This window comes from Sebastes fasciatus, chromosome 18, assembly GCF_043250625.1.
Source record: "Sebastes fasciatus isolate fSebFas1 chromosome 18, fSebFas1.pri, whole genome shotgun sequence".
NCBI classification, from domain to species: Eukaryota; Metazoa; Chordata; class Actinopteri; order Perciformes; family Sebastidae; genus Sebastes; species Sebastes fasciatus.
In genome coordinates this window covers 12,148,871-12,175,331 of record NC_133812.1, presented here as the reverse complement: position 1 = coordinate 12,175,331, position 26,461 = coordinate 12,148,871, and the positions used below count along the sequence as shown (strand labels likewise).

Below are 26,461 nucleotides of genomic sequence, written 5' to 3'. Positions count from 1 at the left end.
GTATCAAAGCCCAGAGGGGGGATGCCAGCAAGGGCTGCCATGTGGCATAGCAGGGAGTGTTTTAGGGAGGTTTAGGGAAAGATCACAAATGTCCATATGAAGAATTTAGAAGAAATTATTTATTTTCTGTGTTTTGTTTTCACGTTGATACTTAATATTTTAGAATGGTTTGGTCATTCCATTTTATACTATTTTATACCTCTACTTTTATATTTAACAATGCACTTTTTACTCCACTACTACATTTATTGATTGCTGCAGGGACTGGTTATTTTGCAGATTGAGTTTTTTTCCTAGAAAGCATTATATATCATCTGGTATAATATGATGCAATATTATAGATTAAACAATCTAGCAGTACGTTAAGTAGATAACATTAGCTAAATACATTATTAAAATGCTGTTGACAAGTTAATGTGTCAGTAATGATAGTCTGACAATTCTCTCTCTCTCTCTCTCTCAGAAAGAGAGAGAGATTACTGTATGTTAAAGGAACAGTGCGTGACATTTTGGGGGATCTATTGGCAGAAATGGTATATAATATTCATAACTATGTTTTCATTAGTGTATAATCACCTGAAACTAAGAATCGTTGTGTTTTAGTTACTTTAGAATGAGCCGTTTATATCGACGTAGGGAGCGGGTCCTCTTCACGGAGTCCACCATGTTGCTCCACCATGTTTCTACAGTAGCCCAGAACGGATAAACCAAACACTGTTTTGGGTTGGGCTATAACGTTACTCGCTCCTGTCGCCGCCTCTCTCTCTCTCTCTTGCTTCACCACTCACTTCCCACGTGCACACACACTCTACACCCCTTGCTCTGCTCCAAATGACCTACGCTACTCTTACAACAACTGGCTCTTGAGAGGACCATTCGCATTTTTGCGTCGGCCACCATAGTTCAATTTGTTGCATTCTGCAAACTAATCCCTTGATACCAAATCCTATAAGTGGCCATTCTGTATAATGAGTACTTTTGCTTTTTATACTTAACTTTACTTGAGTAGTATTTTGAATGCAGAACTTTTACTTCAACTGGAGTATTTTATACTGCTTTTAATGAAGTGAAGAATATGAATACTTCTTCCACTTCTGATGATGTGACATGTCATAGCAGAAGTTTTACAGCATTTGGGATGCTCAAGGGATTGATAAATTGAAAAAGTTCCAAGATCATTAATAAGATAAGGGGAAAAAAAAGAAAAGGAGTTTTCACAAATCATTTTTTCTAGTAATCCTGGGGAGTTTAACCTCTTCAGGACCCCAAGAAGTAACAGAATGAAGAAGGGAACTCTTTGGTTGAACTGCTCACAGCTTCTTGACATACATATCCGGGTCAAGAGTTGTCATTGCTTGGCTGTGAAGGGCAACAAGCTTAAATGTTGTCTAGTGTCACAGTAACAGTGACCCTAACACTACACTTCCTTTTACATTTTACACTCCATAAAACATTTCCACACACTGTAGGCAGCCATGTTTAAGGCATACAAAGGCTTTGCTTAAGCCTTTGGAGCCATGACCCCAAATTGATAAACAAAAGACTCCCAGTTCCTGTGCTTGGCACCATAAATCTAGAGTGTCCACAGCATGAAGGAAGTATGTTTAAATCATCAGTGAAGTGCTGCTGGTCATTCATAGGAAAAAAAAATGCATTTCCATAATACCCTTAAGGATAAACATAACTACCGGACTGAGTGGGATACAATGGTGTGAAATTGTACCCTGGTGCAGGACATCTAGCCGGCATAGCAACAACACAGCGCAGTGTGCCAGTCGGAGGGATTAAGTTGTTTTGAAGCCACAGTTGATTGTACAGCAGATAGTGAGGGAGGGAGCCGGCCCATACAGCCAGATAATGGTGTGAGATAGCCTCCCACAAAGCTGCATAGCCAAGAGCCTGGCTATACTGGGAAGTGTGTTTGTGTGTGTGTGTGTGTGTGTGTACTTTACGCAGAGGAGAGTACGTGTGAGTTTGCGTGTGCTTACGTACGCGCGTCCATCTGTTTGTATACACATGGTAATCTGAATCAACCGCGAAACTTGAGCAGGTTCGCCCACCACGTGTTTAATTATTCAAGGTGCTTTGGCTGAAAAACTCGATCACCTGGAGGATCCGTTCTACCGCCGTGAGCGAGGGGAGGAGGGACCAAAAAGGAGACCACTGGAAAGGAAAGAAGATACCGCACTTGCTCTCTGCGGTATGTTCACCTAAACAGGCAGAATGAATTATCCAAAAGATGGTGTATAAGGCCTAAGGAGCCGTCTGCAAAGCTGTCATGTAGAGGAATTATTAGACTCAGTGAGAGATTGCGGAGGGATTACATACTGTAACGCCAGACCTGCTTGATTTTCTTTGTATTTTTTTAGTTTAATTTTCCTAGAGTTTTTCTGAAAAATGGTGTGTCCCTGGTTTCTGGTTTGAATCAAACCATGTCAACTTCCTAATCCCCCACGGTTCTCCAGCAGCTGCCTTGATTTCATCCAACCTAATTTACAGAGGAAAGCAAATTGTGGGCATTTGACCATCTGGTCCTATGCCTATCCCCAAAAATAGAGTCTTTTCCCGCCCAGTCAGAGGTCCCAATTTTATTAACAGCATTGGGCAAAAGACACCCGGGAATTAACCCTCTCCCTAAGTATACCATGGGGGCAAAAGCCCCGGCTCTGGAGGGGAAGTCAAGCCATGAAAATAGTGATTTGTCAGTGTTGTAGCTGTGAAAGGAGTCTTCCCAGGGAGCAGAGTGTCTCTATAAGCCTCCAACTGGCAGGAATTACGTGGTTCAGTAGAGCAGGGTGCTGAGGCTGTTCAACATCCCTGTGCCATCCAGGCCTGCAGGATCATGAAGCCTCATGTGGGCCAACAAAGGCCCAGAGCTACTTATTCTGGTTCCTGTCAGGCCAGCCAGGTCCCGCCGCCACGGTTTGGGTGAAATTCTGTGGTTAACTTTCCCCGGAGAATTAAGGATAACGTAATCATAACAGGCATGCCTGGCAATCCGTGTTTTCGTTCTCATTTTCCTTTAGACCACATCCCAGGGGCACCGAGCAAATTTACAGTTATTATGGGCCAATATCCTATCCGTTATGATGTGCTATTATTTAATGATATTATTGAAACAATATGTATGACACAATCATGTAGTGCTCATAAGAGACGTATCCTAAAAACATGTTACACTGTTTGATGGCAATAAACTGAACCTCATGTGTTTGAATGGGCCCCTCAGCCCCCATATAAACCCCTGAGGCAGCAATACAAACATTGGTGAGCCTATCATTATCTGGCCAGCTAAATGAATATTCACACTCAGCAGACCGACTGTGAAGCTGAGATAGCAGCTGGGGCCCGGGGCCCGGGGCCTGGGGCCCAGACGCCCTACAACTGCTCGTTGGAACGGCCACTATTCATCTGGATGAGGGGATGGCCGCCGCAGCCAAGCTCCCCAACTGTTGCCAGAACATTATAGACTTTACAGGCCACGCCAAAAGAACAAGGAGGACCTGACCGAGATAGGGACACTTTGGGTGACTAAACAAAAATAAACAATCATAAAATAGAAAATTAAAGAAAGGATGACTCTACTATGGTTTAGCTATTCCCCACTAGTGATCTCTAGCATGATGACATGTTTTAATCAGATAGCAGCGACCACAGAAAGGTTTGATGTTTCTGAAAGTGATACACAATTGTATGTAATATTGCCCCCCAACTCAATAAAATGGAAGATCAAACTATGAAATTGCTCCCACTGAAACACATACAGTAGCCCAGAGACTCCTGCATTACTTTGTTTATGATCCCCATTAATGTGTGTAGGGACTGTATTATGATTACTAGTTTTCCTGGAGTATACATTTATAACATAGAAAGAGGTATTTAAAAAAGCCCCTAACTAAAGGTGTTGTACTTGGAATTATTATTTTTTGCCTAAATTAGTTTGTGAATGGGGTAAAGCCCAGGTGACCCATATAAACATATAAATGATCCTGTGATAAATACTACAAAAAGTGTCTCTTTTTTATTTTCACATTATTGATACAACATTTATATATTAAACAAAAAAAGACAATGAGACAAACAAGCAACAAAACGGCAAACTAAAAAGATAAACCTGCATAATTTCATGATGTTATTTAAACCGGCACGTTTTTCATTTTTATCCCCATTACAGACACATGACTTATACACACAAATGAGGGCTCCTTAAAAATGTCTCTTCCCATTTTACGCTTTTATCAGTGAGGTCAAACCAGGTCAAAGATGATCTAGTTTTGCAGTCAATAATTTGTTTTTATTACTTACTGGTATCATACAAATTTAAATGAAAGGAATTTACAATTACTAATTAAATCAATTTTTTTTTTTTTTTTTTTAAAGATTAGCTCTAAGATTCAAGATCAGTGTGGTTACTCACCAATTCAGTAATGGGCTCTAGTTTAGTAATTTAATTCTCCTGTAAATCCACTGATGTGATAGAACAGAAATGAGTAATCTGCGTAATACAGCTTTGTCAGTATTTTATTTTTACCATTCATGGTAACCAATCGATATAAACAGAAAACAGAAGTGGGCCCAAATGGCTTCCTTGTATAACACACTGATCTATTAATGATATGCTCATATATACAGTATGTACTGTATATGCACATGAAGACATCATGAATATCCCATATATGCTAATTTAGAATGAGACCATGTATTTCTGAAGTACAGCAAGTTTCAATCAGTATAATAATTATCCTTCTTTGATTTTAAATGTAATTTTCTCATCTTTTCAAAGTTGAGAGTCTACCCTCTAATTACAATATTGTATATCTGCTGATATTAAAACTTAGGATTGATAATATCTGAATGTTAACTGAAACAGAGCATCTAAAACACACACAAGCATATTGTTTCTCCTTTCCATTGCTTTATTGTTTGTGACCATCACTTGTTCAGTCAAATAATGACCAGTGAGGCAGACGTAATGAAACACCTGTCACAATAATAATATAACATTGCATGGCCGAACCAACTGCAGTGATCACTCTAGGCTTTAATTGCTACCTGGAAAAACACACAGGTGTGCTTTAACTGTGCCATAAAACAACTGTTTGTGCTGGTCTCTGCCTCTCATAATGGATTTTATTAGATGTTTTATCAGTGATTTGTACTCATAGTCATCCATTAAACAGTCACTGCCATATGCTCCTTTTAACATTGGAACAAGACTAAATAGCTTTTTTATTGTACCTTTCCTTGATTGTGTTTTTATAGTGCGTGTTTAGTCGGCCACCATACAAAGAGGTCAGGCAAGAATCTTTGAAATGTATGGGGTAAAAACAAGATGCCCCATTTATGGGATGTAATAAAAGCATCCAGGAGATGGCCTAGAAATCTGATGGCTGAACATGCCTTATAAATCAGTAAATATACTGTATGGATTAATTCATAAAATCATCAAACACTCATCTAGAGCTAAGGCCAAAAAACAAAGGCTATTTGCTATGTTCCTGTCACACATCTCTTTGTTTATGACTCTGAGTAAAGTGTTTCTGGTTTCCCTTCTGTATCCAATGATGCGATCCTCTGCCCCAGTACCAAACAAAGCAGTAAATATCCTTTCGTTGTTTGATCCCTGAGAAAAGGAAAAGGCTTTGAACACTTTTCCTGGAAGTCCCAGCATAGTGGCACAGAAAACAGGGTGTTTTTTCCTCACTGACGGAGATTTAGTAGTGTAGAGGTAATGAGCGTCAACTTAGATACAACAGCTGGCTTCAAAGATATCAAATTATATGATTTACGAAAGAATGAAAGGATACAGATTTCTCAAATTGAATCATGTGGGGCCAAAAGAAGTACAATTTTATTATGGAGGATAAAATCAAAAGGCTATATTGATACTATCACTGCCAGTGATTTCATCCTCAGTCTTCTGCCTGCAGAAAATCTGAAAGCAAGTCTTCTGCAAAGAAAATCAGGCTTTGCTCTCAGTCACTTTCTATAAATAAATTAATATTTTATTTTGATTTGACATAATAAAAAAGTGCCAGATTGGCTTTATTACAAAAAGGGACAGTATCATCAGAACAGAGGGGAACTAATCACTAATCACTATAATCACTAATAATGATATACCGTATGAGGTTTGGTCAAATCATACAGCATAAACAGTATTGTATAGTATAATATAGTATATTCATGTATTGTATAGTAGTATATTATGGTATAGTAGTATGATACAGTATAGTACAATACATTAAGGCATGGTATTGAATAGTATGGTGAAGTATAGTATAGAATATCATATTATAGTGTTATATAGTATAGAACAGTATGATATATTAAGGTATATTATAGTATACTATAATAAAGTATAGTCAAATATAGTATTGTATAGTTAGAATATAGTATTTTAAAGATCCCAGTGTATGTCATTTGAAAATGATAGAAGGATAAATAATGAGTTGATGTATTCCACTAAAATGACACATGCCTGCTTATGCCTTTTGCATGTTGTGGTTGACCAGCAGTCTACATGAGGTGGCTCACTTGACGGACCATTGCAAAGGGTCAAATATCACTTGGAGTAACCAGTTCGCCAGGTCATACGGTACAACCTGCAATAAACAGCCCTGAGGATGCTTGTATAAAACAGAGTCCTATCCAATTACACTGCATACATATAGTATCGTAATGCAACATACACATACATACACACGTGCACGCAGACAAACAGGGCCTCATCCCTGAGGAGCAGTAGAGGATCAGAGAGCAGAGACAAGAGGATATCCATTAGGAAGTCTCTGTAATTGGGATGCAGTGGGGGGCAAAGACTCATGCAGAGCAGCAGTGCACAAAACACTGTGTTTTAAAACTGAATTACAGCCTGCTGTCCACACATGTATAATAGCTGCACAAAATATATCTCAATCCCCGTTGCCCAGCTTCCAATGATAATAGGAATCTGTCTGAACTCTCAATATGTCTCTCATAAATCTTTGCAGCTCAACATAAAGGGTGGATGTTCCACAGATGTTGCCTTTATGTTTATGGTGGGACTCATCGGTGATAAATAGAGATGTGCGAGTGACAGCAGCCAATTGACTCATCTTGAGCGCTCGCGTTATCCAACACAGCTGTCAGTTAAGTCTGCCTTTTGTACTTGTTGGACTGCTGCCGCTGTGCTTCTACTTTAAAACCATGCAGAATTGTTTAGAAGGGGAGAGGGGCTGCATTTGTGAAAACAAGACATGCTTCTCTGTCCACAAATACAGAGAGGATATTTGACTTGTGTTGTTTACATGGCTTTTGAAGAGTAACACTGATTTGATTTCTTCAAACCATTATCTGTTAGCCATTAGCCATCCACTGGGGAGTCCAGCAGAGGTTTAAGTGTGAGGTATTAAACATTACAGAATCTCTGCCATACTCTGCCAAGTCATGACGTGTTATTTCCAGAGGAGCATAGGTTGCTTTTTATTTGTCTTTCTCCATCTCTTCCTATCTCTCCACGTCTCGTTTCCTTCTTTTTTTGTCAATCTATTCATCTCTCTCTTTGTCTTCCGTCTTTGTCCATTAAACTCTGTCGGTCGTTATTCTGTTTTCCGTCTTTTTTTATCGCTCCCCTGTCCTCTCAGCATCCATCCATCCTCCCCGCTGTTTGACAGGGCGTGTGTGTTGTTTTTATCCGAGTGACATCGGGTCTCTTCCCAGGGCACGTCCCGGGAACAGCGGGTTCAGCCTGATGGCTCCCCTGAGTCCTGCCCCTCCGTGAGCCTCTATGTTCCCTTTGCTAAATTACAACCTGTCACACACAAAACACACGTGGACATACACTCCGAAACATACAGAATGCATGCGAGCAGCAACAGTGCCTCACGCTGTATGTATAGATATGCACACACAAATCATATGAGAAGAGGACTACCTATTGCAGGAGTGTATGGGCTGTGTTGCTCACTCTCTCACACACACACAAGCACACACCCACATATACACACAGTGCATGTTTATTCAGGTATATCCTTCCTGACTTTGCAGCAAACCTGTAGTAGTCATGTGGTTAACTCTCAACCTTTGTGAGAAAGAAAGACAGACAGACAGAAAAAAAAGGAATAGAAAGATGTCAAACTGCCAGGGTCACACATTCCTTTATGAACGTACGCCTTTGTGGATAAATATGACTGTCTGAGAGAATGAAAAGTGAAAGACACGGAGGGTCGGGTCACTCAAATGAAAGAGAAAGCCATCTTCGTTGATTCAAAGGGAGACGGATCGAAAGAGAGAGATTATTTGTCCGAGATAGGGAGAGTGAGCGACGGACAGATTGCCACAGGCTCTGTGATAGCAGCGCTCTAATTAATAGGTTGTAAAGGCAGATGAGGATGGAGGATGTCAGTGTCATTGTACACACACACTCTCACACACACATGCACTTAGCAAGCCTGCCCATTAGAGATAAACACAGCCACTCTGTGGTAAAGGCGGAGCCATCCTTCTCCTCGACTTTATGTAGAATGCTCCCACGTCAAATTAGAACATCTCTAACGGCTTTAAAAAAAAAAAAAGCATGAACTTGTGTGAATGTCGAAACGTGTGTAAAACTCACACCTCAGTGACACTTCAGACTCAGTTCCTGAATGTTACCTAACAGACATGTTACCTAATCTTTGTATTTAGAACAGCCATCATGGTGATGGATTGGCTGTCCACGCTGTATACTCTATTAGCCCATTAGCTCAGATTCAAATCCTTGCTAATAAACAAACACACACAACTGGACAGGACGGCAGGCCTGCAGTTTATCGGTGGTGCTGTCAAGCCATTTTATGTTCTGTACTTTGACCCTTGGCAGCTTTACTACTGCTTGGTAAATACCCACATGGACTATATCTGCTGCACCTCACTACTAACATTTTTCTTCCCCCTGCAGTTGTTTTTCACCACAAATAACCCCCTGACTGCGTTCAGCTATCAGAGTATTTTCTTAGATCAGTTGATCTCTCCCTTCATTGTTTTTTTTATTTCTAAAGGTGAATTTTGATTTATTATTATTTGTGTGCGCGCCTGCTGTTTTGCAGCAATGTACGCCTTCACTGACACATCCACTCTGTCATTTGGTATGCCCGTAAGAGTTTTACTCGCAAACACTGTGTTAGCAGGGGAGGGTCATTTCCTGCTACTGAGACATCTTTCAACTCCGTAGCCATGTTTCCATTCAATTGTCACCTCACGACCTTTTGAAATGTTGCAGAAAAAGAAATGCAAATTTGATCAGAAGGCGGCGCTATAGGCTACGCATGGCTGTAATTCTCCAGTGAACAAAGTTGAAGAAGTAAGAGGTTGCGAACTGGAAACAAAACCAGTCGGCTTGGCCATTTAACCATCTACGAGAGAAAAATGGAGAGAGGTCTGCAGGAATTTGTAGCTAGTATTGGCCATGTTTCATGTTGTCCGGAGACGAAGACAAGCATTTGCAGGTTATAGGAATATCAGAGAAGGCACGACAGTGGAAACAGTTGATCAATCATGTGAGTTAAATGTTCACTACGTCAGAATTTATTTGGCAAATGCATTTACATATCCCATTTAGCGCATCGACTCTTTTTTGACAAAGGCACAAACCACCTCAAGTGAGTGTAAAAGCATTATTTTTCGCAATTGAGGAGGTTTTAGCGATTTTTGCTGTTTCAATACAGCTTTCCTAATGCAATACTTCAAAATGCGCATACAAATATGTGAATGGAATCACGGCTATACTGTCGCTTTCTTCCTATATACAGTATAAAATCACCAATTATTTGTTTCTATCTCTAAATAAGTGTCTGATTATGCTCTTCTGAGCTGTGAAATTCATCAAGGGTCAATCCTAGGACGTGTCTTATTCTCCCTTTACATGCTCCCTTTTTTATTCATCAGTTTGCTTTGTTTCTTGTTGTTCTTGAGAAAGTGCCCCAAAACTACACGTTAACGTTCGAGTGACAAAACCTTCTAGTGGCCGTAGTAATCATGAGCAGAGAAGGAAGTCAGGTGATGCTGTTATAGAGCGACAAAGTCTGCGTAGGAAGGAGGTCAGGGTGGATGGAGGAGTCAACAAAACATCAGACTTTAATGAGGGAGACCGCTCTTCGTTTCCCGTTTCCAACCGACAGACAACGTTGTTTTTCTTAAAGCGTGACCATGATCATTCTATACCACATGACGATGAAGGTCCCCTAACCTTAACAAAGTATTGTAACCCAAACCATGATTTTTTTCCCTAAACCTAACCGAGTCGTTTGTGTAAATAAACCTAACTAAACCTTAACCATAGCGTTGTCATATCCTATAACAGAGTAATTTTACTACAATGATTTGTGAAGGTTTTGAAAGGCACAGAGAAATGATCCTATCAATAAGGGATCAGAAAACGTTTCGGTGTGTTGTTCTAGAAAAACTTATTTTATCATTTAATTTAGAGGAGTTGTTCTTATTATTGCTATGCAGACAATGTCCATTGTCTTAAAGAGATGAGTGCCTGGATGTCTCGGAGTTTCCTGCTTCTTACTCAAAGTTGGTTTCCAGAAACCTCTGCGTAATTTTTTATACACAGTTGAGAAACATCTTAAGTTAGTTATTAACTTTAGACCTTCTCTGACTTTTCTGTGTATTCTATTGTCTTACAGACCGTCTATTCTGTACAATTTCTGAAAAAGTCTGATTCCTGCTGGTCCCATTTGTTAACAACAGCAGTTGTCTCAAATGTTGTCCATCTATGTTGCACTCTGCCACACTTTGCATGATGAAAAGGTCACCTGCAGATGTTTTCACCAGCCGGCCCTTTCAGCATTGTGTTCCTCCTCCCTGTAGACCATCAGCCGTACACACAAATGTACACCTTAATGATAAAACTTGATAGGGGCTGGCGTGTCTGAGTCTTGCAACTTTTTTTTCCTCAGCCACGCCATCTTATAGAGGTGTGTACTATCTTTACAATCACCAACTCAGTGTGCATGTGTTTGTATGAGGCCAGGAGAGAGAGGGGTTTTAAAGGAGTGATGGCGGGAGTCGAAGGAGGAAAATGACACCGCAGTAGTCCACCGTTCCTTTCACCTCCCTCCTTTATTTTCTATTGACAGCCGCCGCTCTGTCTTTCCCTCCCTCCTTTTATGCATCTCCCGCTCATACCACACATACTGGTGTCCATTTCTTTCCGTTACTTCCTCCCCCCTCTCTCTCTCTTCCTTTCTTTCTTTCTTTCTTTCTTTCTTTCTTCTCCTTTTCTCCATTTCTATTAATCTGTTCAGTCTTTTAGACTCTTCCTGAACACTATTTTATGCTGTTTCAAAAGTAGTGAAATGATAATGTCACGACATAAACAGCTGTACTGATCCACAGCTTATTATGCTTAAATATCACAGCTGTCATGTCAAAACATCATATACAGTATCATCTTTTTAGGAAAATAACATAAACTGCCCTGTTTTTTTTTCCACTTTACCTCATAATGGTTAAACTGAATGGTGTAAAAATCATCTCAATTCATGATGTTAGTGAAAACATAGAATTTACTGAAGTGGAGTTGTATAAGAGTATGGATATGCAACTTTTTTAATTCCCTTTTCAGTTTCTTTGTGAGCCTCATACCATTCTCTTCACCCACAATGCCAATGTCAAAACATATTTTTGACATATCTCTGTGTTTCCATAGTAACGGATTGTAGTGCTAGAGGATAGACAACTTGAAAAATTGTACAATTGCACATCAGTGTGTCTTCTTTTTCACTTTCATGTCTCTCTGCACTTTGCTCCCTCACCCCAGACTCCATCCATCTATGCTTTCCTCAAGGCCATGATCCTTCACCTTCTGCAACCTGTACACCCACAGTGGCTGTTACATTTTACTAAAGGACTTTGTGATGGTCATTGACCCCTACTGGTCACCCCCAGAACAGCATCGTACTGTAAATTATGCAAGGTTAATCACTGATGCCATGATAGAAAGTACTTTCAATCATGCATGCGTGCAAAATGTGTTTCGAGTGTAAGACATGCTGAAGTTATTTCTCAATCCCTGGTCACCGATGCAAATATGGATTTGCGAGTGTGTTTAAAAGCTAGTCTTGCTGGTTCGATTCAGCTCGAAATAAGGAATAGAGCTTTCTCTCCTGGCTCGTCCTTTTCAGATCTGCTTTCAGCTCCATCCCTCCCTCTCTCTCCCTCTCTCTACGGCCCACTCAAACTCCTACGCACCATTTATATCTACCGCTCACCTACATCCTCCTCTCTTCTTTTGCCTCTCTTTCTAACTCCCTCTCTATCTGTTAGCACACACACACTTCTCTAAGCCCCTCTCACCAGCCAATCATCGATGCTTCTATGCCAACATCCAGAACCACAGGGTCCTGTTATAACTTTGTGTCATATAAAGAAAGAAAAAGACAGAAAAAGAGAGAGAAACTGGGTGAATTTTCCTCCTGACCCATGTAATTTGGACTTTGGTTGTGGAAATAAACCACAAAATGCAGGTGACAGTATCAGTTCAGTATTTTCATTATCACTGAAAATAACACAATATAAGGAAATGAGAAAAAATAAGAAATTTCTGCATAATGATATTCTTATTATTAGACTGAGAGATGTCTGCATGGAAACCTAAAAAAATGATTTTTTTTCCTATAAATATCATCCACTATTCACACCACTAGAGATGATAGCTGTGTGCATAAATGAATATAATCTGCATGTGTACGCACACACACACACACACACACACACACTGAGGGTAAGGCAGTGGAGTGGCTCCCATTTACACACGACTGTAAATTACCCAACACTTCTCAATCAATTATTCATAATCCGTAATTAATTATGAAACGATCAGTAATCCAACACCAGTCCACTCGGCTTGTGGTTGCCTAGTAACCATGACCCATATTAAATGCCACCATTGTTGCCCGTAACCAGAGCGCCAATTTTTTTTCCCACCGGGCTTCGGGCCTGGGGGTATTATAGTGGAGAGTAAATAAAGTGTACGTGCAGAATGAACGCGTGGACGCCCGGGTGAACGCGTGTGGCCATATCATACTGGTTGCTTTGAAGGTTGATCACACAGGGTAAACAAGCAAGGCTGATTAATAATGCAGTATTTTGGCTCGTGCCGGGAATGAGTTGTGGCCTGATAGAGCCCACTAATGGGACACGCCACGGGGAGCACGAGCAAAGAGCACGGCGCTCACAGCCAGACAATGATGCTATAACACGTCTGTGGGGACACATAACTGCGCAGTGCGCTACTTTGTCGGCACTTGTTCTGGAACTGCATCAGCAAGTCTCCGTATGGTGCTCTGGAGGCCCGAATTAATGATTTATAACAGAGTTTTGGGGTGTTGAGTGGCCATTTTTAGGAGGCGAGTGTACGGTAGATCACTTTCCCTGCACTTCACCACAACAGCACATTGGAAATTGACTGCCTGCGTCCTTTTCTCCCTCTCTATATTCCCTCTCATTATCGCTCTCTCCCCTGGTCCCTTCCTCTTCCAAATTCTCCACCGCTGTCTTTTTAAATACAACTTCCACATCCCTTTTCCACACCAGGAGATAAACACAGCCTGTAAATATAGAAGCTGTGTTTTTTGCTGTCATGCCATGCCAGTGACATGTAAAAATATCCTTCGATCTGGGGAACATCCTGCCTCCAGTGAGAAAACGTAGCGTGTTTGTTTGTGTGCGCCTGCAAGAGGTATAGTTTTATTTCCACAGTGAGAATCTGTGTGGGCCCGCTGTGTGGGAGGTGAAGGGAGACAAAGGTGAGAGGAGCGAGGAAAAAAGTCAATGACATAAGAGAGATCGAGAGAATGAGAGAGAAAAACCGGGAGAAAGAGAGAGAGAGGTGTGAAGAATGGAGAGAGGGTGGGTGCGGTGGAGGTAAAGGGGGAAGCGGTGAGCACCGTGTGACCAGACTGCGGTTCCTTCCTGAGCCTGAGCCTGAGAACCAGGAAGTAGAGCTGCTTGTTCTTGCATTATTGGGACTAACAGGAAATGCAAAGGTCTTCAGGAGGGGTAACGTGTGTGTGATTGTGTGTGTGTGTGTAGACGGTAGCTTGTTGTTGTTTCAGCTAGTAATCATCATTGTTTTGAACAGGCCAATGCACCTTACTCTAAATATGAATTAGAGATGCGATGATTCATATTTTTATATTAACAATAGATCACCTTACTATGTGTTAGTTAGTATGTTAAAAGCAGTGGATAACTCTGGGTCTGAAAAGTGAAGCCAATGCAAAAGTGCTTTAAACTTGCATTCTTTCTAACAGCCAGCAGGGGGCGACTCCTCTGGTTGCAAAAAGAAGTCAGATTGTATAGAAGTCTATGAGAAAATGAGCCTACTTCTCACTTTATTTGCATGTCAGTAAACATTGTAAACATGAGTTTATGGTCTCAATTGCTAGTTTCAAGTCTTCTTCAATACAGCATGATGTTCATTTAGTAAATTATGGTCCCATTTAGAGTCAAATAGACCATAAAGCAGGGGATGCTGTAGGGCGTGGCTACCTTGTGATTGACAGGTTGCTACCACATCGTTTTCCGGTCTGGGAGTTGTCCGTGTTTTTGTTTTACAATTTTAACCCTTTCACAGTGTGTTTTCAGTTCATGAAAGTGAATTATAATCTTTTTGGTTGCCTAAAAATGTATTTTTTAGCATTCGGTTGTACTTAGCTTCCCCCTTTCGTGTCACTTCTGGTTGCAAATAACCAAGATGGCGAAGACCAAAATGCCAAACTTGAGGCTTCAAAACAGCAGTCCACAAACCAATGGGTGATGTCACAGTGACCACGTCCACTTCTTATATACAGTCTATGGTTAAAAGGCATCCTTTGCAGTGACAAATTCACTAAGAGTTATTAGCTAACTGCTGTTCCCTTCAGCTCTACGGAAGGTTTTAGCTTCTTACAGCTCATATTTGTTTTGGATTTCCAGCCAGCAACTTTACTGTTTTGATTCACTCTAATCGCTCTCATCAGCGTTGTTTCCAGCACAACTCAAAATGAATGCTAATGTTGCTCTTTATTTATGTATAAATAAGAAAAACTGTTTCCTATTAAGTTAGCCATATCAATTTAGACAGGCTGGTCTCATACACTGTTCGTACCTATGAAAAGTAATGCACTATAATTCGTGTATATCCCACAAAATCAATTTGTGTGTAATTCACATAATCATGAACCGTCCAGGAAATATAAACGATGCATAGGGAGGTGGTCAGGGTGGACGGGTGGGTCAAAAACACAAGACTTTCGCCCAGGCAACCGGCGTTCATGTCCTGTGTGAAACCAGAAGTCAACGTTGATTTATTTGTCTCATAAGATACGTACTTACGTACGCCACTTTCGTATTTAGTTATTTTAACCCAAACAACGATCTTTTCCTAAACCTAACTAAATACGTTGTTGCCTGAACCTAAAGAAGTTGTTTCCTGTCAAGACGGAAATTTATTTTGAAAAGACTGTATGCATGTAACAAGTGGAAAATGACGCGTGTTGCTGGACATTTGTAGGAAAACAAACAAAAAAGGAGGAATAACTTTTTCATGAGATATCATACGAACAGTTTTATGAGAATACGTTGATTTATAACTTGATACTTTGTTAGTGTTGTGTTTTCAACTTGTTTCCACTGCTCCCAAGTGGCCTAAAAATCAGTTAATGGAAAAAGATCCAATGAAAACTTATAGTTTGCAGCAAAACAGTCCAAGGCCATTTTAGTAGTTTCAAAAGCTAAATAACTTTACAATAGGCTTTGTCATATGGTAATAACTTTGTAAGACTCTGACTCAGCTGTTTTCTACTAACCATTCAAAGAGCACTTGTCTTCATCTAAACCCCAGTGCAGCCATTTTTCCCTTCAGTCCTGCAGTATAATTGCTATTTATGGGCTGTTTATGATTTCTAAATAGTTTGATATGATACTCCAGGGGCGGTTGTGCTGTTATTGCCCTTTTAAACCAACACAGAAACACACAGCAAGCGATTCAGTGGCCTAATATTCAAGAGTTTGATTTTTGCTCCACTTTTATACTGTGACCCGTCAAATCCTCGTCGATGCTTTCATATCCTCCGCCAACATGTCATCGACTCAAATCCATCCAGCACAGCTCCCACTGAGATTCCCTACTTTGATAGAGAGTGTAGAAATTAGGCTGCAACACATCACTGGGGATCCATCGCTTAAGGCTACGCCAAGCATGTCGCAACCGCCCCGGCTCTGTGTGGATTCAGGGGTCTGATTGTTTCTTTACTCCTGGGCTGGGTCCTTTCTTGTTATATGGCATTTCCTCAACACATTTCCAGCTGAATAAATGAATGACATCTAGAGGGAGATGTTAGATCAGTGGATATGGCCCGCGATGTGGGCTTCTGGCGAGCCAAGAGATCATCAAAATAATCACTGTTGCCTGTGCAAACAGTGTGCAGGTGCTCAGGCACAACACAAGATGAGACAGGGCCCCCCACGCCAGCTCGCAAGGGCCAGGGAGCAGCAGGTTGCCTTGGGAACCCTCGGCTCCCTCTTTCTTGTCATTACTCCTTTGCACACTCCCCCTTTTTAATCTGCACCATGCTTTCAGTGACAACCCCCATCCCCCTTGATATATACACACAATACATGCACACACATATAAAGAAGCTCTGACACACAGGCAGAAATATGGGTACATGCGCATACACACACACACACACACACACATGCATGAACATCAGGCCTATAAAGATAAACATGCTATTATATCCATCACTGAGCCTGTAAACCCTCTATCAATCTGTCTGTGCCTACGCTGTATTTGGATTGCTGGCAGGAATTAAATAAAGCCATTGTAAAAGAATATTCCGCTTATTAATCATATAATATAGAACCCTGCTTTGGATCAGCTTGTAGACATCTCAACATTATTTTAATATGAGAGTACCCTCAACTATTCATGTAGTTGCATTTTGGGGATTTTGTCTGTAGTTAGTAGTACGTCTTTACCGTTTTTGTATCCAAAGACGCAAACCCACCCTTGTCTTTCAACCTTAGTCTTAATTCTAGCATAATCAAAGCCTCCTTGAACAACCCCCAACCCCTTAGGTCTCGACACCCCCCCCCCCCCCCCCCCCCCCCCCTCCCACACACACACACTTTTGTCAAGCCACACATTTACTTATGTATACATAATATATACAACTCTCAGGTCGCTCGGCTGAGGATGTGACCTGTGTGAGTAGTTCAAAGCTCGCTCTGATTGCCCATTCACGAGCAGAGGGAGCGGGGTGACATGATGTTGGCAACCTTCGCCTAAGTGCCCTGGCTCATCACCAAACGAAATGACGCCACTCCAGCTCCTCAAGCTGAAATTGTTCACATAGTAAATCTTCACGGAATAATGAACAGCAACCTGTTATTGTTCCAAGGCGTGGCCGTAAATCAAACCACGAGTGGACAAAGTGTGTGTTTGTATTTTGATAGAAATGTTCCTTTTATGCGGTGTGAATGTAGGCTCGGAATATTGCGGTGATACATCAACAGCCTTTGGTATCGTGTGTTTTATTAAGGTGAATTTGGCGCTTGATGTAATGTGGTTTTGCCTGCAGTATATCAAGAAATATTGAAAGTGTTTATGATATGCTTGGCTCCAGGCATAGACAGCACTTAGGATTGCATGGGCGATGTGCCTAACACTGGAACTCTACTGCCTCTCAGTGGGCAGTGACTGACTCAGAGGAAGATTACTTTAATCTCACATCTGGAACTGAGAACAGATTTGACAAAAATACAAACCTTGTAAACATGAAATAATGAAGGGAATGACAAAAATGCTTTGATTTTGACCAGAAAAGGCTTGTTTACAATAGTTGCTAAATCACTTTATTCATCAATTAGTGGAACAAGAAAAAGAAAAGGCAATTTAAGTTGATATACAAGTAAAAATACCCCAAATTCTCTGGTTCTAGCTTCTTAAATGGAATCATTCGTTGCTAGTTTTTGTTTTATGTGATAGTAAACTGAATATCTTTGGATTTAAGACTGTTGGTCGGCCAAAAAAAGCTATTTGAAGGCATCAACTTGGACTCTGTGATATTGCAATGACCATTTTTCACTTTTTATTTTTATAGATCAAACAATTAAAGGAACAGTGTGTAACATTTCGGGGGTTATATTAGCAGAAATGGAATATAATATTCATAACTACGTTTTCTTTAGTGTATAATCACCTGAAACTTACGATTGTTGTGTTTTCGTTAGCTTAGAATGAGCCCTTCATAGCTACATAGGGAGCGGGTCCTCTTCACGGAGTCCGCCATGTTGCTCCGCCATGTTTCTACAGTAGCCCAGAATGAACAAACCAAACACTGGCTCTAGAGAGAGCCTTTTGCACTTTTACGTTACCTGAAGGCCACCGTAGTTCTCCGACATGCTTGTGGAACTGCGGTAACGTGGGCCTAAGAGTGCAAAAGTGCTGTCTGACTATTGCTCCTAAAGTAGTGTTATTATGGTATGCATGGCCTCTGTGCAAGGCGAACCACGTTATCGCGGTGTTGCACTCCGCGGCTCACGTTACCGCAGTCTTGGAAAGGGAGGAGTGAGCGGAGGGGTACTCAGTTGGTTGCAATCTGCAACCACACCACTATAAATCGTACATACTGTACCTTTAATCAAATACTCAAGAAAATATTTGCCAGATAAATGGATGATGAAAATCATTTTGCAGCCCTAACTCTTACTATTGAGTCTCTGTAGAGTGACTGCGCTGTGTTTCAAGTGCACAAGTTTCTCAGAACAAAAACCTAATTGCCCTTTAATTTAATCACACTTTTGACATCCACATTCGTTTTTGAAGTAAAAGTACTTTAAGTATCGAAAGGAAGCCTCTCAATTTCCTGAAAACACGTCTGTTTTTGTGTTTTGTATGTGCTGGCAAAAGCAATCTAGTTTAAATTTTCAATAAGATCTGATGATTAATTTCCAAAATTTTTTAAAATGGCCTGGCTGCTGTGGATGCCTTCGTTTAGAATCCCACAGTTTAAATCTCCTGCATGCTTATTTCTATGGGAGGTACTAGCTGTAGTCTAAACTCATGCAGGGAGTTGGCTGGGTCAACAACACGACACTCCTGGTTATCTGGCTGACACTGAACATACACACCCACGCACATACACACTCATACACATCCAGTCATTTTGGGTCATGGGAACGCGACGGTGAGCTCACGCTGTGTTTATTCTGTATGGTTTCCTATTTGAATGTGTCCTTCTCACGGGACTGTTAATGGCTTCCCCTTTCCCAGGGCAGGGCAGCGCGATCAGACCTTATCCAGGTCATGCCATGGGGGCAGGAGGTACCAGGAAGAATGAGGTAAGTCTCGGACCCTCCGTCTTCCTCAAGGACTCCTTCCTCCATTTTTTTTATCCAGGAATTGAAAGGGCCTCGAGAAATATGAACTGAGAGCCTGAGCATTTGTTGGAGAAGGTTTTGTAGCTTGTTGTTGGCGCTATTGTGTGCACTCATATATTATATCTATGTCGCTGCTGAGCTTAGCAGACTATTGAAAATGATATATCTGTCTATGGAATGCATGGATTCTGGACAACAGTGCATTTACAATCAAACAGAAACTAAAGACAAGCTACCTTATTTGTAGTCACATCAGGTTTTGTTCACATTTGATGAAGATTTGCAGAATGATATTAGTGAGCGGATTCACTTCATAGCCTACTGAAGATTTATTGACTGAGGTATGCTGTGGCGAGAGGCCTTATCCCTTCAAAAGTCTAGCCTGAAGGTAGAAGGATGTATCTTAGCGGAGAGCTGCGGGGGGAATTGGCCCCTCCAAAAGAATGCAAATGTGGCATTTTGGGTTGAATAATCTTCAGTGGTCTGAACAAATGTTGACATTTTGTGGAAGTGATCCAACTTCAGAGACCGACAGTAAGCTGTGCTCGTATCCTGCTTTAGTTTCAGCTGGGAAACTTTTAAACATACATGAGATAGGTAAAACTCCATCCTGTGGAATACAAATTAGATCATTGTAGAGGAGCTTTTCACCACATGAGGGAGCTGTTGTTAGATGATTGTCAAACAATGGACAGCTTCCAGAGCAGCAGATGTCACAGAACTTCAAAACGTGTTTATATAACCAAGTGCAGTACTTATAAATAACTTTATAATTTATGAGTAATAGTCTTGGAGGCAGAAAATAAGAATAGTCCAAGTTATAGAGGAGGTCACTGGAATTTATCGTGAATATTCATCCTGCATAAACAGACTGCTCACATACTGTAGCTCAGAGCACGGGATTGCTTACACACATACACTTAGGGTCCTTGAGGGCGTTTGGTATTCAGCATTGCTGCATAAAGGAATGATAATGGCCTTGGACACCATAGTTTAGAATACCTCACACCCTCTACTTGCCAGCAAATGGACCGAAATGTTAACTTCAATATTTGCAGCTGCCCCTGGGATTCAAAGGTGCCCGAGGTTGTAATTGGGAGTGAAATGAAACATGATAGGCACTTTAACTTGAGAAGTGAGGTAAAAAACTGCCACTGGTATCTCATTAAAGAGCCGATGTTTAGTATGGACTATATTAAGGCTGCTATCGATCTGACTGAGCTCTGCACCTGGATCGATCCGTTCAGTGAGGGGCCTGCTGTGTAATATTCCTGCCCCATAGGTGCTGAGAGTAAAGGTCATACCCCTTCCTGCCATCCATCTACTTTTTCATCTACACCTGTCTCAATCCAGATGTCTTCTTCTTGGTCTTCTTCAGATTGCATCTTATTATTCACAGCTGCATCTCATTTTCCACTGAAAGTTATCCTGATGCCACTGAGAGAAACGTCGTTATCATTGATTTTGCTGGCCACATAATCTCCATGGTTATCTTGTTGTCCGTACATGGCAATAACGGGTATTTTCACACTTGGTGAGTTTCAGATGAAGTGGTAAACAGTGAGCGCTTTTGCCAGTTGATGGTTATGTGAACGCTCCAGCTACTGATAGACCTGTTTATTCTCTTTTCCCAAAAACCTCTTAAGTCTAGCCCATTATCTCTGCCAGTAAGCCTGGAGGGGATCATGCGTTCGCTCGTGTGTGTGCGTTTGTGTATCTGTCCGTCCACAGCTAATCTCGCATACTACTTGACCCATCAACTTAATATTTTTTGTGCTAATTTAGGACTGAATGCTGAAGGACCTCTCGTGGTTGCAATTTTTCAATTACCACAATGGTATAAAACAACAGTTTTATACCGTCATTGACTGCTGACTCCTCACTAGTCTTGACCGGCCAGTATGGTGATCAACAACTGCTTCAGTTTGGAATCGGGGCGTTTGTAGAGAATTTTCACTCAACTGTAGTTTCCCAGAGCTTTTTAGCATCTTTGCTCATTGCTTTTGTTTTATGCCCACACCTTTACGGTTTTAGTTCACTTTTCTGTGGAAAAACTTGCAGTTTTAAAGCTAGAGTAAAGATACTGGTATCATATGAAACTAGAAAACCTAATAAATCCATTGGTACCAACCATGCCATACTAGCTTGTTGCAAAAGCGGCTAAATAACGCTTCAAACTTGCGCTATACTTTGGCATGGAAAAACTGGCATGGCCATTTTCAAAGGGGTCCCTTGACGTGTCACCTCAAGATGTGTGAATGACAATGGTTCTATGGGTACCCACAAGTCTTCCCTTTACAGACATGTTCACTTTATGACAATCACATGCAGTTTTGGGGCAAGTCATAGTCAAGTCAGCACACTGACACACTGACAGCTGTTGTTGCCTGTTTGTGTTGTTAATTGATTTCCAATAATAAATATATACATACATTTGCATAAAGCAGCATATTTGTCCACTCCCATATTGATAAGAGTATTAAAAACTTGACAAATCTCTCTTTAATGTACATTTTGAACAAATGACAGCCCTACTATTTACTATGCACTGCACTAAATTTACTATCCACCATTTTATTTCAGTGTCTGAAATCTGAAATGTATGCACTATGCTGTACAGCTAACGCCCACAAAATAGCATGTACTCAACTTTTTGCTAACATCTCATATGCAGCTTGGTGACACTACACCTGGTACTCTACTAGGGGATAGTAAATTAGTGAATAAGGTGGTGATTTTAGACAGAGCTGATGTTGGCGACAAGCTAAGGATAGTGAAGCATTTAGCAGCTAAGAGATATTTCCCTAAGGAGCTGGTGGAGACCAGTGAATATTGGCCTTACATTCACCAGGTGACCAGACTCCAAATGATTGTTAATAATGATGAAATAGGCAACTCTTACAAGTTTGCCATATCAACTTAAAAGGTTATGTCAGTGTTGTGTTAATAGCTTGTTTCCGCTGCCTCCAAATGGCCAAAAATCTGTTATTGCAGGTTTAATCAATACATTTAGACCTTATTTTTCCTCCTTATATCTCCTTGAAGAAATCGAGCCAGAAATGTAGGATAATAATTTTAGCCTACTAGACGGCAAAATAAGGTGAAATAAGACTGGGCACACATCTTCATTATTTCACTATAGCTCCTAGCTGTGATTTCCAGTTTGTGGTGTGTGGCTGCAAGGCTCCAGCCCAGCCAAGCCATTAACATAACTGACATGGTGCTATACTGACTCTGCTACTAATGAAATGTCGATATAGACCACCATCTACCCTAATCAAATGTTAATTGAGGTAGTGATGGATTGTGGCTGCAAGGTTCGGTCCCTATATATATCTTCTTTTCCCTGTCTGTGTGTGTCTCCTTCCTTCGTCTGTGCTCTTGTGGGAGAATGAAAAAAGTGTCAAAGCGCTTAGAGACTGTGTTGAGCTTTTAATACTTTGTCTAACACTCCCATGTGCGTCCTACAAGCTATGTCAAAGGTAGAGTGTTAATCATTCATGTTAGTCCTTGAAAACTTGCGTCTCAAAAGCCTGTTTCTAAACCTCTGTAAAAACATCACACAAGAACAGGAAACAGGCACAGTTCTTTTTGGGATATTTTTAAAGCTTTCTTCTGATTTGTACCCCTCATGCACACTGCAGAGTGTAGCCTACTGTGCTTAACCTATTGTGAGACACTGTTGAAGCAAAAGATGCAGGGGTTAGCGCATAAAGGTTGACACCATCTATGTAAAAAATGGGAGACATAAAAAAATGATCAGGCAGGCTGGCAGTAAGTGCTCACGGTTGAGTAGTTCACCTCTAGATATAATCTTCATGAAAGCCCCTGCTAGATGGCGGTGCCCTTTACGACAATAAACAGAACCACAACTATATTCATCTTCCTCCTCATGAGTGCTGCAGCATTAACTCCGGCTCCAGGCATAGATATAAACTCACTTACGTCTTTGGATAGCCGGGATAAAGATAAGTAGCGGAGTACACTGGGGTCATTAGTGGTATGGAGGAGAAATGGAAAAGGTTAGTAATTCTTGCTCGTGTTAATTGGCTATCAGCATTAATGATATGCAGTGGCTGAATAGAAGAAGAGGGGAGTTAAAGCGTCGGGTGCGAAATGTCACGAGCGAGTTCACCTCACCTCCAGAATGGAAATGTCGGCTCACTTTTTTGTGTACACATGAGTAATGGTGTGTCTCAATGTGTGTGTGTGTGTGTGTCCTCACAGCCTGCGGTCTGTGTGCAGATTCATATGAGAAATTAGATACTCTGTCTTGTTAACATCGACCTTTAGCCTAATTACTATAACTGCTAATTACGACCTCCCTCTCCTCCTCTTTCCTGCACCCAACACACACACGCTTGCCAACCTTGCCACAGGGTGTAAAATAATGCATGTCCTACGCCACCTCGGTTAATGAGGAGTTGTACATTTGTCAGTGTTGCAAACATGGGAATCTATCGGTCACAGACCTAATCGTTATTGATCACTATTGAAAAAAAAATGGGTGTCAGGAAATTACCAAGACCAATGTTCCTTCACAAAAATGGCAATTTAGTGGAGAAAATTAATCTCTTAAAGCTGCAGTACGCAGAATATTTTTTGGCATCATTGGGCAAAAATGTTATAATAACCTTTCAGCATATTGTAATTTAAGTGTTCTGAGAGATAACTAGACTTCTGCACCTCCTAGTGGCTCTGTTTTCAGGCTTTAAAAAATCTAGCTTGATGGAGACTTTGGCCAATCACAGGTCATTTCAGAGAGAGAGCGTTCCTATTGGCTGTTCATTCAACGGAGGCAGCTGTCAATCACTCGCGAACTTTGATCAAACAGTCAAACTAGGCAGCGCTGATCAAATATGAATCAATATTCTGTCACTGTAATGCCTGTTTCTCGCATAAAATGTTTTCAGAAACATCTTGTAGTGTACTGTTTAGCTGTAAAATGAGAAAGTTTGCTCCGGCTGGTGGGCGGTGCTTGGTATTTCCTCAACTGATCTCAACATGGCTGTCGGGTCACAAACTTTCTCATTTTACAGCTAAACAGTACACTTGTCTCACTACTGTCAGGATATAGTGACCGTTTTATAAAAATAAATCATATATCATATCATATGTTTAAATCATATTTGCTCCAATCATCGTCTACTGCTGCTTTAAGCATGTGAGCGTTCATCATTTTCCATTTTTGTCCAATGTTATTTGTGTTCTGCTTGGGAAATATTTGCATTTAGTAGCAGTTCTGTGTGTTTATCCCCATATGTTTAACACATAGCTGTTCATAAGCATACGTAAACATAGCAGCTGCTTAGGGTCCTGCAGAGGCCCCTAAACAAGTGAATTATTTATAAATTATCTGTTTTGCTTTTGCACTCTGGTGCCTGGTTTGCTGTGTTACTTTTCAGTGTACAACATTCCCAATGTCACAAGTGTTACTTTACAGCATCACAATAATGAACAGTTCTTTCTTAAATACCTAAGGGTGTATCATTTTGCACACCTTTTGTCTGCTTCCGCAGCCAGCACTGTATGATGTAGTTCTAGGTAGAGTCAGTGGGGGGCAGTGAATATCAGCATGTCAGTACTACTCTATATGTATGAGACTGTGAGAGCAGTAAATGGAAATATAAGAGTGAATGCTGTTTCCCTTCCTCCCGCTCTGGGGTTGAATGGTGATGACAGGTCATTTACAGTAGATTTAAATTTGACGGCCAGTTTGATGGTGACATATCCGGTCTTTGGGGCCCTCGGCATCGCAAAAAAAAAGAGGTGATGAAAGAACGGAGGAGCGAATTGGGGGAGTCTGGCAGCTAAGACTCCTTTAGAGTGCTGGAGAATGTGAGTGGATGGAGGATGTACAGCCAGGTGTGTGAGTGTGTGTGTGTGTGTGTGTGTTTTCTCCTGTCTGTTTTGATTTGTACAGAACTCTGACCTCCATCAATCACTGTTGAGCCTGCCAGTTTGGGTTGAATGGCCAGAACAGAGCGGTGCTAGCCCAGCTGTCTGGTACGGTAGTTGACACACACACACACACACACACTACGGTATATCAACACACATACACACACATGGCCTCGCCGAGACCAACAGCAGACCCATAAATCAGACCCCTTTCATGCTCCTGAAGGACAAAGAGGATAGAATAAAACCTTTCACTCATATTTTTCCCCTCACTTGTCACATTCTGTGTTGTGTAAGAAACATAAATTTGTTTACTTGTTCTGGCTGATTTACAGAGGAGCACAGCATAACATCACATGAATCATTTTCATCTTTTATTCCCCCCGCGGTGACTGCTGCCAGCAGCTCGGTGGTGGCATTGTGGGGAGGTGTTAGGAATGGAGGCTTTCTGCTGCTGAGACAGTACTGAAGGAGGATTTAGTACAATGTGCACTATTATGAACCATCACTGGGGAGGAGGTTACTAACTGACTGGGGGGTTTAATCTAAAGATGGAGGCAATCTAATGGGACTACTTTGCTATTTGCAGCAGAAAACGTTAAATGTATTGTTCAAATGCATTATGGAGTCATGTGGAGGTTAAACACAAACAGATTGAGTCATGGAAAATAACAAAGCGGCTTTACCGGTACTTTATTTTTTTTCCCTATGTCCTTTCCAGCATGTATTTGGCCTTCTGACCTTTTCATTGTCTGTTTTTTATTTATATCTGCCACAACCTAATTTATATTTTAAGCTTTATTAAGTTTTATTACATAACCTCACCTCACCTCACCGAGCTGGAGCCTGCTGTCTCTGAGCAGCTGTCAATCACTCGAGAACTCCGGTCAAACTAGGCAGCGCTGATCAAATATGAATTAATATTCTGTTACTGTAATGCCTATTTCTCTCCTCAAATGTTTTCAGAAACATCTTGTAGTGTACTGTTTAGCTGTCAAATGAGAAAGTTTGTGACCTGGCAGCCACGTTGAGATCAGTTGAGGAAATACCAAGCAACACCCACCAGCCAGAGCAAACTTTCTCATTTTACAGCTAAACAGTACACTACAAGATGTTTCTGAAAACATTTTATGCTAGAAATAGGCATTACAGTATCAGAATATTG

The 26,461-nt window shown here is 41.0% G+C and overlaps 1 long non-coding RNA gene across 5 annotated transcripts in view; it reads left to right on the top strand.

Annotated features, from left to right (window-relative positions):
* LOC141756066 (uncharacterized) overlaps positions 1-26,461 on the top strand; it is a 116,832-nt gene that overhangs the window by 62,344 nt on the left and 28,027 nt on the right. The window contains exons 4-5 of one of the 5 annotated variants that reach the window (XR_012591392.1): positions 2,081-2,200; positions 3,317-3,962. The exons of 3 other annotated variants lie outside the window; for them this stretch is intronic. This is a non-coding gene — a long non-coding RNA (uncharacterized LOC141756066). Of the gene's footprint in view, positions 1-2,080; positions 2,201-3,316; positions 3,963-19,288; positions 19,504-26,461 lie in introns of those variants that run through there. One more of the 5 variants, XR_012591394.1, reaches the window with a different exon arrangement.